At 44.7% G+C, this 14,087-nt stretch overlaps 1 protein-coding gene across 1 annotated transcript in view; it reads left to right on the forward strand.

Moving 5' to 3' along the window:
* Rbm20 (RNA binding motif protein 20) overlaps nucleotides 1-14,087 on the forward strand; it is a 204,606-nt gene that overhangs the window by 67,056 nt on the left and 123,463 nt on the right. The gene's annotated exons all lie outside the window — the stretch shown is intronic.

Here is a 14,087-nt window from a genome sequence, read left to right on the forward strand (position 1 = left end):
CACTGCTTAAGGCCAGGCTCCTGAGCCCAGGTGGGTTCTTACAACCATCACACATTCTTCCTTCAAGCCTTGGCTAGTACCCACCTCTCCTAAGAAGCTTCCGCTCACCAGCCCCTGCCTTTCTGGCTAATGCCATATTTGACCTCTTAATAACACATCTCTACCAGTCTATCCCCACCACAACCAGTCCAACCCCACTGACAGTCCATCCCCACCACCACTCCATCCGCACCACCAACCAGTCCAACATCCACACCATAAACCAGTCCATCCACACCACCAGTCCATTTCAACTTATGCATTCACTTTCATAGAAAAACAAAAATTCTGTTTTTAATTTTAATTTTTTGTGTTTAAAGCATGTGTATAGGGTGTTTTTGCATGTATGTATATGCCTGGTGTCCACTGAGGTCAAAAGGGGCTTCAGATTCCAGGAATTGGGGTCACAGACTATGGTGGAGGGTGCTGGGAATCAAACCTTAGTCTGCTCAAAGAGTAGCCAGTGCTTTTAAACCGCTGAGCCGTATCTCTAGTCCCAAAGGTCCATTTTTTTATAAAACTAGAGATCACATGGCCTCTGGGCAGCTCTTTATAATCCCTGGAGCCATTCCTTGAGACTCCACACAGCTCTGAGCATGTAGCAGGCCCCAGTAATTGCAGATGATGGGCCAGAAGTGAAAAGAACGCTGGAAGACGCTGTGAGGGGGCTGAGGAGGGCAGTCAGGAGGACCTGGGCTGTTTCTGGTAGGTGCCCTCTACAAGGAGCCTGATGGGAAGCCTGCATGTCCCCAAGGACCCAGGATCCCTACAAGAGAGTTGATACCCTGTGTGGAAAGCACTGGCACATGCCTGTCCAGCCACAGGCATCCCAGACAGTGTCATGGAAGGTGTCACTGGAGATCTCCCCTTTCAGCCTGACGGAGCATCCCTTGGGGTGGCAGGGAAAGGAAGGTGTCATTTTGATGGCCATCCCCTCAGCTTTCTGCCATGCTCCATTGAGAGCCTTGGGCACCTAGCTCTGTCCCACTTTTAGCTTCTGACGCAGTGACACTGATTGCTAAAAGCAACTTGGTTGCAAATAACACCACCGGGCCTTGTAACATAGTCTCTTTCAAAAGTGCTGTAGATGCTGGCCAAGGCTGCTGACCTTTTCTGAGTACATCTCTGTTCACAGAGCAGACACCCAGACCACTGCCCTGCAGGTGGGGCAGCAGAAAGCCACCTGACCGGCTGGGGTTCTGTCACATGTCACTTGATGTGTGGGGTTCCAAGAATGACTTGGCCTCTTGACAGGGAGCATGATAGAATGTCATGGACCTAAGCTAATGTAAAATATGTTTTGCCCAGCCAAGTCATGCACAGGCAATGCTAGAAGCCATCGGTCACTCACCATGTACCATGTGGCCGCAGGGCTCACGACAGGCCCAGTGATGATGGAGATCAGGCACACAGCGGCCTCTCTTGCAGAATATGGGATTTGGAAACGCAGGAGGGATTCTCTACAAAAGGCACATTTTAAAAACACTTTTTTTCCTGTTCCTCTTCCCCCTCTGGCCCTCACACCTATTTTGTCCTTCTTCCTTTCTCCCACCCCCGTTACTGCGTGCTTGTTTGTCTCTTGTCTCTTGTGCCTTTGTCACCAACACCAGACTTCCAGGTGACAAGCGTGTCTAGGTTTACAGGAGCTACACTTTTCCCTCAAAGTCTCCCCTGTAGATAACTGGATAAGAGCGGAAGGTTTCATGCAAATTTTAGCCTTGGACAAGGTAGGGGGAGCGACTTTAGCAACTAAAATATGATTGTTGGGCAATTCACTATGGGGAAGCTGTACGGATCAAGACGTGTTTAGCTGCCAACAGAAAACTCAGCAATCTGCGGATTAGAGGACTGTTTGACATTTACTTAGTGGGATAACTGAAGGCAGATGCCCTGGTTTGGTTTGTAGGCTCAACAAGGTCTACAGGGGTTCAGAGACGGTCGACCATTTGTTTTCATGCCCGGAGCCTCTTCTTCACAGACAGTGAGTGATACAGGGTCTAAGGGCACGGAGACACCAGGAACCAAAGCAGGAAATTAGGGATGGGGGTTGCTCCCATGAGTGGGAAACAAAAATTCTACCTACTGTGGGAATGAATATTTCCAGACCTGTTGCAAAGACTTTGTTATGTCATGCATGTGTGTGTGTGTATGTATGTATGTGAGCATGCAACAGCATGTGTGTAGAGGTTAGAGGGTAATGTCTAAGAGTTGGTCCTTTCATTCTACCATGACAGTTTCAGGGATTAAACTCACTTTTTGGGGTTGGTGGCAAGTGACATCTCACCAATGCATAAAATGTCCTTTCTAGATGAAACCAAACACAGAGTGAGACCTGAATCATTGTGGGCTGGGACTTGGTAAAATGACACACCTTTTTCTTCTCACTGTTTCCGGCTTCACACCAAAAGGTTCTTTCTCACAGGCACAGGCTGTGGAGAATTCAACTTCTTATGAGTGCTCTCTAGCACGGAGTTCCCACTGGGCTTGGTTTCCTTCAACTGCCCAGCCAAGATTCAAGTGAGAATCCTTACAGGTTCTTTCCTTGGAAATCCTAAAGCCAGACTCTGCAAGCATACCTCCAACTGATGCTTTGCCTTGGCCTGGACCGTGAGTGATGTGCCTCCCAGCCCCATGGAGTCTGTGAGCCGGAGCTCTCGGCATTAGCATTGAGGTGCAGAGTCCTTCTGTTTGGCAGTCGGTCTTTTGAATGTGTGAGTCTAGCTCTCCTTGGTGCTGTCTTGGGGAATGATTTCTCTCCCATAAATTTGGGGTCTGCGTGTGCATGTCCACACAGAGGCCTACACAGAAACTATTTGGGAAAGGAGGTGGTGACTTCATGGCAGCTGTCTTTTTCATGAATGTCTCACAGCCACATACACAGGCCATGACATTCCTGCCTTCCCCACTGATAATCTGAAAAGCTTGTGAGCTGGGCCGCCTCACCGCAGGCCTAGCCTGGAATGCTAGTCAGCTCTGCGTTCAGTCTCCAGGGCCCACATAGGCAAGGCTTTTTCAAGAGCCTGCAAGACCGAGGCAAAGGACTGAGGCTCAGAGTCTGCTCTGAGGGGATGAGTGCTGGGAAAGAAATGGTTCCAGACTACAGGGCTGAGGGCTGCCGGGCTGCAGGGCTGAGCGGCTGGATTAGACGTGATGTGATTATGTGGCTGTGTCTCAGCCAGCCTCAGCCTTCCCTTTCACCCACTCCCATATGCATTTGCTTTGTATGGCTCCTTAGCCCTTTCCTCTGAAGTGTGCCCCTAGATGTGTCTGGCTCTTCTCTCTGCTTTCCAATCTCTGGCAAAGCAGTTAAAGAATTCACCTCGCACTGCCTGAGAGTCTGGGAACTCTGCTTACTCCCTTAAAGCTGGGAGCATGCAGACTTTTCAGATGGCTTTGTCATGGGGAGGATTTGTCCTAGGTTCCCCTGGGCATTGCTACCCAGGTGGACATAAGTTCTATCCACCTGTCTGCCTTCAGGAAGAGACATAGACATCACAGAAGGGAGAGTTCCAGAACCGAGTTCTTTGCTTTGGGATCAAAAAACATCGTCTATTCACTGTTGATCCTTGGGGTGGGCTATTTCACCTCTCGGTACCCCACTCTTTGTCCGTAACAGTAAGAGTAGTGACAGAACACAGTCTGGTGGTGCTAGTAGTCAGTAAGTCAGCATTTAAATACTTAAAAAGAATTTGAGATTTTGGCACATGTCTGTAATCCCAGCACTCAAGGAGACAGAGAAAGGTGGATCTCTGTGAGTTCAAGGCCAGCTTGGTCTATAGAGCAAGTCCAGGACAGCCAAGGCTACACAGAGAAACCCTATCTCAGGGAGGGAAAAAGTAAAATGTTATATAAGTCTAGTAATATAGTATTTAAGCTTTGGGGGTTAACATTTGTGTATGTCCATATTTACATGTGTGCACGTATATATGCATGTGCATTCATGTAGAGGCCAGAGGTCAACCTTAGGTGTCATCACTCAAGTGTGTCTGCCTGGCTGCTTGAGGCATAATCACTCTCCAGTTAGCCTGGGCACAGGTGTCCCCCTGACTCTGCCTCCTCAGCACCAGGATTACAAACTGATGCCATCATATCCGCAGCCCACTCATGTGGGACCTGGGAATTGCACCCAGGTCCTCAGGTCACTCATGTGGGACCTGGGGGATTGAACCCAGGTCTGCAGGCCACCCATGTGGGACCCAGGGGATTGAACCCAGGTCCTCAGGCCACTCATGTGGGACCTGGGAATTGAACCCAGGTCCACACCCTTGGGTGGCACTTTACTGACCAAGCTATCTCTCCAACCCATGGGGCTAATTTCTTTATTCAGCTCAAGTTCCTGAAGATTTACTTACCCCAGTTGTTGGGTGCATCTGTCAACGTAGGTTCTTCTAACTTGTGTATTGGGTTTCCATAGAGTGTATATAATCCAGCTTGTTGCCCATTTGTCCTGCGAAGGACATCTGGATTGGAGCGATTGCGAATAAAGATATTATTAACAATTTACATGCATGCAGGTTTTTGTGAAGACATATGTTTCATTTCTCTGGGATAAATGCCTAAGAATGACTATTTTGGGTCTCGACAATTGTACATTTAAATCTACTACTTACAAGGGATAGGATAACCATTGAGATGTAATATGAATAAATTAATAAAATATATAAAAAATAAATCTACTACTTAAACAGGCATAAAACAATACTTGTTTATTTAACTATGTAGTGTAATAGTGACTTTTTATCTTGCTAGGACAAAATCAACTTAAGGAAGGGTTTGTTTTGGCTCATGCTCTGAAGGTGCAGTGCATCTTTGTAGGATGCACCAGTCAGGGAGCAGAGAGTAAAGCCAGCACTTCGTTAGCTTTCTCCTTTTCTGAGACCCACCTGTGGGACAGCGTCCACTTTCAGGATGAGGCGTCTCATGCCACTTAAAACTTCTGCAGACGTACCTGGATTCATCTCCTCGGTGATTTTAAATCCTGCCAAGTTGACAATCACAATTAACTGTGTATGTGTGTCACTTGTGCAGTCCCCCAATGGTAACATTTTGCAAAACATAGTAAAATACAAGCAGATGTTAACATGGCTACAATGTACTTATTATTTCTATGTATATTTTATTATTACATGAAGTTTCTTTTCTTTTCTTTTTTTTTTTTTTTTTTTTTTTTTTTTTTGGTTTTTCGGGACAGGGTTTCTCTGTGCAGCCTTGGCTGTCCTGGACTCGCTTTGTAGACCAGGCTGGCCTCGAACTCACAGTGATCCACCTGCCTCTGCTTCCTGAGTGCCGGGATTACAGGCATGTGCCACCATGCCTGGCCATGAAGTTTCTTCCATCAGATAAATTAATCATTTAGCCCCATTCACATTCTGAGGACATGGGCATAATGTAGCTAGAGTCTTTGCCATAAGAACACACAAATGTGCCTGGAGAAACCCTGTCTTGAAAAACCAACGAACAAACAAAAAAAGCACACAAATGGTTGTCAGCCCAGTTCCCAACAGAGTCCTTGTTTTCATCTGAAGTCTATGAACTGGGCCTATGCCCTGTCCCTGTTCTCATTATGGTATTCTCAATTCTCAGCATGGTCCACTAAGCTTTGCTTATAGAACTTACAGGGCTTTTCTAGCCCAAAGTTGCAAATGCTTCCACGTTCGATTCCAAAGGCCCAAGAACCACATAGCCAGGTCTGGCACAGCAACAACCCACTTCTCAGTGCCAATTTTCTGTATTAGTTGCTTTCCTTGTTGCTGTGGCAAAGTCCACTACAAGAATCAACCTGAGGGAGGGAGATTCTTTTTGTCTTACAGTTTGGAGGGATACAGCCCCTCATGGCACAAGGGCAGGAGTGGGAGGCCGGCTTGTCACAGCATCTGCAGTCAGGAGGCGAATGGTAGCGGGCAGCTCATCTTTCCCATTTTTAGTCATTTTGTCAGCGAGGGTGTATCTTCCCACCTCAGCATAATCTAGAAAATTCTCCACAGACATGTGCAGAAATGTATCTATGAGTTGAAGTTGGCCATCAATATTCACCATGACACTTCTTTCCCATCTTCCCCGTTCTTTTCCTTTCCCTCTCCTTTCTCCTTTCTTTCTTTCTTTTTCTTTTTTTTCCCATTTCTTACATATTTGGGGTTTTTTGTTTGTTTTTTAGTTTTTTGAGACAGGGTTTCTCTGTGTAGCCTTGGCTGTCCTGGACTCGCTCTGTAGACCAGACTGGCCTCGAACTCGCAGAGATCCGCCTGCCTCTGCCTCCCGAGTGCCAGGATTAAAGGTGTGTGCCACCACACCCAGCATATTTGTTTGTTTTTAATTTTTTTCCTTTTTGGTTTTTTCCAGACAAGGATTGTCTGTGTTGTCTTGACTATCCTGGAACTCACTCTGTAGACCAGGCTGGCCTCAAACTCAGCGAGATTCAGATCGCCTGCCTCTGCCTCCCTGAGTGCTGGAATTAAAGGCATGCGCCAACACCCTGCTGTTTGTTTATGTTTTCTTTTTTTTTTTTTTTTTGTTTTTGTTTTTCTTTTTTTTTTTTTCTTTTTTTTTTTTTTATTAATTTATTCTTGTTACATCTCAATGTTTATCCCATCCCTTGTATCCTCCCATTCCTCCCCCCCCCCATTTTCCCATTATTCCCCTCCCCTATGACTGTTCCTGAGGGGGATTACGTCCCCCTATATAGTCTCATAGGGTATCAAGTCTCTTCTTGGCTACTTGCTGTCCTTCCTCTGAGTGCCACCAGGTCTCCCCCTCCAGGGGACATGGTCAAATGTGAGGCACCAGAGTATGTGAGAAAGTCGTATCACACTCTCCACTCAACTGTGGAGAATATTCTGACCATTGGCTAGATCTGGGAAGGGGTTTAAAGTTTACCTCCTGTATTGTCCTTGGCTGGTGCCTTAGTTTGAGCGGGACCCCTGGGCCCAAATCTGCCTATCATATTGTTCTACTTGTAGATTTCTAGGACCCTCTGGATCCTTTTATTTTGCTATTCTCCCATGCGTCTCTCATTTAGAGTCCCAATAGGATGCCTTCCCCTCTGTCCCAGTTTCCTGGTAAGTGAAGGCTTTCGTGGGACATGCCCCTTGGGCTAGTATGCAGATATAAGTGAGTATATACCATTTGATTCTTTCTGCTTCTGGGTTAACTCACTCATTATGATCATTTCTAGCTCAATCCATTTATCCACAAATTTCGGGAATTCCTTGTTTTTAATAGCTGAGTAGTATTCCATAGTGTATATGTACCACAGTTTCTTTATCCACTCTTCTACTGAGGGACACTTAGGCTGTTTCCATGTTCTGGCTATTATGAATAAGGCTGCTATGAACATGGTTGAGCAAATTTTCTTGTTGTGTGCTGGAGCATCTTCTGGGTATATTCCAAGGAGTGGAATAGCTGGGTCTTGAGGAAGCCCTATTCCCATTTTTCTGAGATAGCACCAGATAGATTTCCAAAGTGGCTGTACTAGTTTGCATTCCCACCAGCAATGAAGGAGTGTTCCTCTCTCCCCACATCCTCGCCAGCATGTGGTGTCGCTTGAATTTTTGATCTTAGCCATTCTGATGGGTGTAAGATGGAATCTCAGAGTTGTTTTGATTTGCATTTCCCTGATGACTAAGGAGGTTGAGCATTTCTTTAAGTGTTTCTCAGCCATTTGATACTCCTCTGTTGAGAATTCTCTGTTTAGTTCCAAGCCCCATTTCTCAATTGGGTTATTCGGTTTGGTGGTGTTTTAATTTCTTGAGTTCTTTATATATTTTGGATATTAGACCTTTGTCAGATGTAGGGTTGGTGAAGATTTTTTCCCAGTCTGTAGGCTGTCGCTTTGTTCTCTTGACAGTGTCTCCTGCCTTACAGAAGCTTCTCAGCCTCATGAGGTCCCATTTATTAATGGTTGACATTAAGGCCTGGGCCGTTGGTGTTCTGTTCAGGAAGTTGTCTCCTGTGCCAATATGTTCCAGGCTCTTTCCCACTTTTTCTTCTAAGTGGCTTAGTGTCTCTGGTTTTATGTTGAGGTCTTTAATCCACTTGGATTTGAGTTTTGTGCAAGGTGACAAATATGGGTCCAGTTTCATTTTTTTACACATAGACCTCCAGTTAGACCAGCACCATTTGTTGAAGATGCTATCCTTTTTCCATTGAATGGATTTGGCTTCTTTGTCAAAAATCAAGTGACCATATGTGTGTGGATTCATATCTGGGTCTTCGATTCGATTCCACTGATCAACCAGCCTGTTGCTGTGCCAGTACCATGCTGTTTTAAGTACTATTGCTTTATAGTACAGTTTGAGATCAGGTATGGAGATTCCTCCGGAGCATCTTTTATTGTACAAGATTGTTTTAGCTATTCTGGGTTTTTTGTTTTTCCATATGAAGTTCAGAATTGAACTTTCAATGTCTTTAAAAAATTGTGTAGTTATTTTGATAGGGATTGCATTGAATCTGTAGATTGCTTTTGGTAGGATGGCCATTTTTACTATGTTAATTCTCCCGATCCATGAGCAAGGAAGATCACGCCATCTTCTCAGGTCATCTTCAATCTCTTTCTTCAGAGTTTTGAAATTTTTTTCATACAAGTCCTTCACTTGCTTAGTTAGGGTAACTCCTAGATATTTTATATTGCTTGTGGCTAATGTGAAGGGTGTGGTTTTCCTAATTTCTTCCTCTGTAAGCTTGTCATTTGTGTATAGGAAGGCTACAGACTTTTTGAGTTAATTTTGTATCCAGCCAATTTGCTGAAGGTGTTTATCAGCTTTAGGAGTTCTCTGGTGGAGTTTTGAGGGTCACTTATGTACACTATCATATCATCTGCAAAGAGGGATAATTTGACTTCCTCCTTTCCCATTTGGATACCCTTGATCTCCTTTTGTTGTCTTATTGCTCTGGCTAGAACTTCGAGTACTATATTGAAGAGATATGGAGAGAGTGGGCAGCCTTGCCTTGTTCCCGATTTTAGAGGAATTTCCTTGAGTATCTCACCATTAACTTTGATTTTGGCTATTGGCTTGCTGTATATAGCCTTTATTATGTTGAGGAAAGTGCCTTGTATCCCCGATCTCTCTAAAACTTTAAACATGAATGGGTGTTGAATTTTATCAAATGCTTTCTCTGCATCCAAGGAGATAATCATGTGGTTTTTTATTTTCAGTTTGTTTATATGATGGATTACATTGATGGATTTCCGTATATTAAACCATCCCTGCATGCCTGGAATGAAGCCTACTTGGTCATGATGAATGATATCTTTGATGTGCTCCTGTATTCGTTTTGCAAGTATTTTATTTAGTATTTTTGCATCTATGTTCATAAGAGAAATTGGTCTGAAATTCTCTTTCTTTGTTGAGTCTTTGTGAGGTTTAGGTATCAATGAGACTATGGCCTCATAGAATGAATTTGGTAATTTTCCATCCATTTGTATCTTTTGGAGTAGCTTGAATAGTATCGGTATTAGCTCGCCCTTAAAGGTCTGGTAGAATTCTGCACTGAAACCATCTGGCCCTGGGCTTTTTTTGGTTGGGAGACCATCGATGATTGCTTCTATTTCTGTAGGGGAAATGGGACTATTTAACTTGTTTATCTGTTCTTCACTCAACTTTGGCAAGTGAACTTGATCAAGAAAATCGTCCATTTCCCGTAGATTTTCAAATTTTGTGGCGTATATGCCTTCAAAGTAGGATCTTATGATTCTTTGAATTTCTTCAGTGTCTGTTGTTATGTCTCCCTTTTCATTTCTGATTTTGTTCATTTCAATACTGTCTCTCTGCCTTTTAGTTAGTTTGGCTAATGGTCTGTCTATCTTGTTGATTTTCTCAAAGAACCAGCTTTTGGTTTTGTTGATTCTTTGGACTGTTTTCTTAGTTTCTAATTTGTTAATTTCAGCCCTGAGTTTGATAATTTCCAGGCGTCTACTCCTCTTGGGTGTTTCTGCTTCTTTTTTTTCTAGGGCTTCCAGTTGTGTTGTTAAGATGCTTATGTGCGATGTTTCCAATTTCTTTTTAAAGGCACTTAGTGCTATGAATTTTCCTCTTAGCACTGCTTTCAATGTATCCCACAAATTTGGGTATGTTGTTTCTTCATTTTCATTGAATTTCAGAAACTCCTTGATTTCTTTCTTTATTTCTTCCCTGACCCAGGTGTCATTTAGCAGAGAGTTGTTTAGTTTCCACAAACGTGTAGGCTTTTTGTTATTTCTGTTGTTGTTGAATTGCAGCCTAAGAGCATGGTGATCTGATAGGATACAAGGTATTATTTCAATCCTCTTGTATCTGTTGAGGCTTGCTTTGTGACCTACGATGTGATCAATTTTGGAGAAGGTTCCATGGGGTGCAGAGAAGAAGGTGTATTCTTTCTTGTTTGGGTGAAAGGTTCTATAGATATCTGTTAGATCCATTTGACCCATGGCATTGGTTAATGATGTTATTTCTCGGCTTAGTTTCTGTTTCAATGACTTATCCTTCAGTGAGAGTGGGGTGTTGAAGTCTCCCACTATTATTGTGTGGGGATCGATGTGTGGTTTAAGCTTTTTTAGGAGATCTTTTACATATGTGGGTGCCCTTGTATTGGGAGCATAGATGTTCAGAATTGTGATGTCATCTTGGTTGACTTTACCTTTGATGAGTATGAAGTGTCCTTCCTCATCCCTTTTGATTAATTTTGGTTGAAAGTCTATTTTGTTCGATACTAAAATGGCTACCCCTGCTTGCTTCTTGTGACCATTTGCTTGGAATATTTTTTTCCAACCTTTTACCCTGAGGTAATGCCTTTCATTATGGGTGAGATGTGTTTCTTGGATGCAGAAGAATGTTGGGTCTTGTTTATGTACCCATTCGGTTAGTCTGTGTCTTTTTATTGGAGAATTGAGGCCATTGATGTTGAGAGATATTAATGACCAGTGACTGTTAAGAGTCTTAATTTTGATGTTGTTTCCAGTCGAGCGTTTGTGTAGTTGTGTTTTTGCCATGGGATAGTTATCTATTTCCTGGGTAGTTTTGGTTGTAGCTTGACCCTTTGGGATGGAGTTTTCCTTCTAGTACCTTCTGTAAAGCTGGGTTTGTGGATAGGTACTGTTTGAATTTGTTTTTGTCGTGGAATATTTTGTTTTCTCCATCAATGGTTATTGATAATTTTGCTGGGTAAAGTAGTCTGGCCTGGCATCTGTGTTCTCTTAGGGTTTGCAGGATCTCTGTCCAGGCCCTTCTGGCTTTTATGGTCTCTGCTGAGAAGTCAGGTGTAATTCTGATAGGTTTACCATTAAATGTTATTTGGCCCTTTTCCCTTGCAGCTTTTAATATTTTTTCTTTGTTCTGCATGTTTTGTGTTTTGATTATTATGTGGCGGGCAGTTTTTTCTTTTCTGGTCAATTCTATTTGGTGTTCTGTAGGCCTCTTGTATGTTTATAGGCATCTCTTTCTTTAGATTGGGGAAATTTTCTTCTATGATTTGTTGAGAATAGTTTCTGGGCCCTGGAGTCTGATGTCTTCTCTTTCTTCAATGCCTATTATCCTCAGATTTCTTCTTTTCATGGTGTCCTTAATTTCTTGGATGTTTTGTGTCAGGAGTTTTCCAGATTTGGCATTTTCTTTAATGGTTGATTCAATATCTGTGATTGTATCTTCTAGCCCTGAGATTCGTTCTTCCATCTCTTGGATTCTGTTAGAAAAGCTCACCTCTGTGTTGCTCGCCTTCTTCTCTGAGGTCTCACGTTCTCGTTTTTCTTCTGTCTGTGTGTTTATCATTGAATCCATTTTCATTTTCAGATCTTGAACTGATTTTTTGATTTCTTTCATCTGATTTTTTGTATATTCCTGAGTTTCTTCCATTGCCTCTTTATAGGTCTTCAGAGCTTGAACCGTTTTAGTTATTTCTTTCATCTGGTTGTTTGCATTTTCCTGCAATTTTTCCAGTTCCACTCTATGTGCTTCTTTTATGTCTCTCACCTGTTTGTCTGCGTCTTCCTGCATTTGATTACAAATTTTATTTGTTTCCTCCATTATCATCCTCATTACTAAGGATTTGAGGTCATTTTCTTGTATTTCCGTTGTATTTGAGTTCTCTGGGTGGTTTTCTTTGGGATAGCTGGAAACTGGAGACGCCATGTTGTTTTGGGGTTTTTTGCGTATGCTTTTTCGTTGTCCTTTAGACATCTTGCCGTCTTTGTTTTTGTTGGGTAGCTTCCAGAGTTGAATGGAGGGTGTCTGATGATAGATTCACTTGTTTTCTTACGATTTCCCTAGGCTGCGAGCTCAAAGCTTCACTGGTGTGGATGTTAGGAGGTTAGCCCTGTTATTCTGGTCTCTCACAGCCAGTGATCCTCAGTCCCTCTCTGCTGTGGATCCTGCAATTGTTCTGGGTCTCTGAATGAGCGTTGGGTCAGGCCAAGGTATCCACAGCCTTCTGTGTTCCCTGCCAAGTCCAGTCAGGAGCACTGGGACCGAACCACGGGCAGAACTCAGCTAGATTCTCAGGGCCAGAACCGTCTGCCAAGCTCAGCTAGGGATTTTGGGCCCAAAATGCACACAGGGCCCAGCCAGAATTTTTGGGCTGGGACTACGCACCAAGCTCCACTAGGGCCTTTTGGCCCAAAGTGCGTGCTGTGGTCAGTTATTGACTCAGGGCCCAAACTGACCACCAATCTCAGCCAGGAATTCTGGATTCAAACTGTACACTGTGTCCAACCAGAGTCTTAGAGCTGGTGGAACCGAGAGCTCTGTCCAGCCTGTGCCACAGCAGGAGAACTGCGGCTGCTCTGAGTTAGCGCCAGTGGTGGAACAAGTGCTCCGCCCGGACTGTGTCCCCGCAGGGGAGCTGCCGCTGAGCTGAGGTGGTGCCTAGGATGGAACCGAGCACGTCACCAAGCCTGCGCCACAGCAGGAGAACTGCGGGTGCTCTGAGTTAGCGCCAGTGGTGGAACAAGTGCTCCGCCCGGACTGTGTCCCCGCAGGGGAGCTGCCGCTGAGCTGAGGTGGTGCCTAGTGTGGAGCAGCGTGCTCAACTAAGCCTGCGCCACAGCAGGGGAGCTATGGCCACGCTGAGTTAGTGCCTCAGGCAGAATTGTTTGCTGGGCCGGGCCAATACCCGGGACTCTGGGGCCGAACTGTCCGCCGAGTCCAATCTGGGTCCAAAGGCTCCACACGACCCAAATCCTGCCCCGAGTCCCCTCTCCCGCAGCAATTCCCACCAGCCACCACACCAATCGCCTCCACCGGAAGGCTATGAGCTGCAAACCTCAGCCGCCGCTGCTGGTGCCGCTGGTGCTGCCGCCTCTACCGCTGCCGCTCCGATCAGAGAAAAACCACGCTCCTCCCGTGTGCAGGGGCACGCAGGTCCTCCGCACCCTGGTCCCTCCGAACCGTGGAGCACTCCCGCTGCCGTGATGTTCGGACCTCGGTGTTCCTGGCTCAGAAATCTGTGCAATTCCCTGAATTGTTCACTGGAGCCTCCAAACGCGGTCCACACTGCTCGCCGCCATCTTGGATCCCCCTGTTTATGTTTTCATACAGGATCTTCCTGGGTGTCCTTGAGGTCCCATGTGGCCAAGGGTGACCTTGGATTCCTGATCCTCCTGCCTTTACCTTCCAGGTTTACAGGTGTCTTGTCCAGGTCTTCCTTGCGTTCTACCTCTGAATTTGTTGTAGGCATTTAATTGTTGTATAAACATCCAAACCGGGCACCAGATTCCCCACTATGCCCAGCATGGCATAAGGAGGGCAGGAGATTCAAGTTGTACAGTGATGATCCTTGTCTGAAAGAAATATCTGGTCTGGATATCACACAGTTGGACACAAAAGCCATTAGACTGTGGAATCAGATCATAGACGTCTGGAAAAAGCCTAGGAGATGAAGAGGTAGGGGTGGGAGGTAAGGATGAAGGAGAAGGGGTGAAAGGTGAGGGATGAAAGAAGAGTAGAATTTGAGAAAGAGCTGACAATGTTGGTGACCCTGGTTGGTGCCTGAGGTTGGGACTTGGACGATGCTTTGTATTAGAGAAAACTTCTGACATATTTGAGTCTGAAGAAAAGCTACATTTTATTAAAAAAAAAAAAAAG

The sequence above is a fragment of the Acomys russatus genome, chromosome 5, assembly GCF_903995435.1.
Source record: "Acomys russatus chromosome 5, mAcoRus1.1, whole genome shotgun sequence".
Classification (NCBI taxonomy): domain Eukaryota; kingdom Metazoa; phylum Chordata; class Mammalia; order Rodentia; family Muridae; genus Acomys; species Acomys russatus.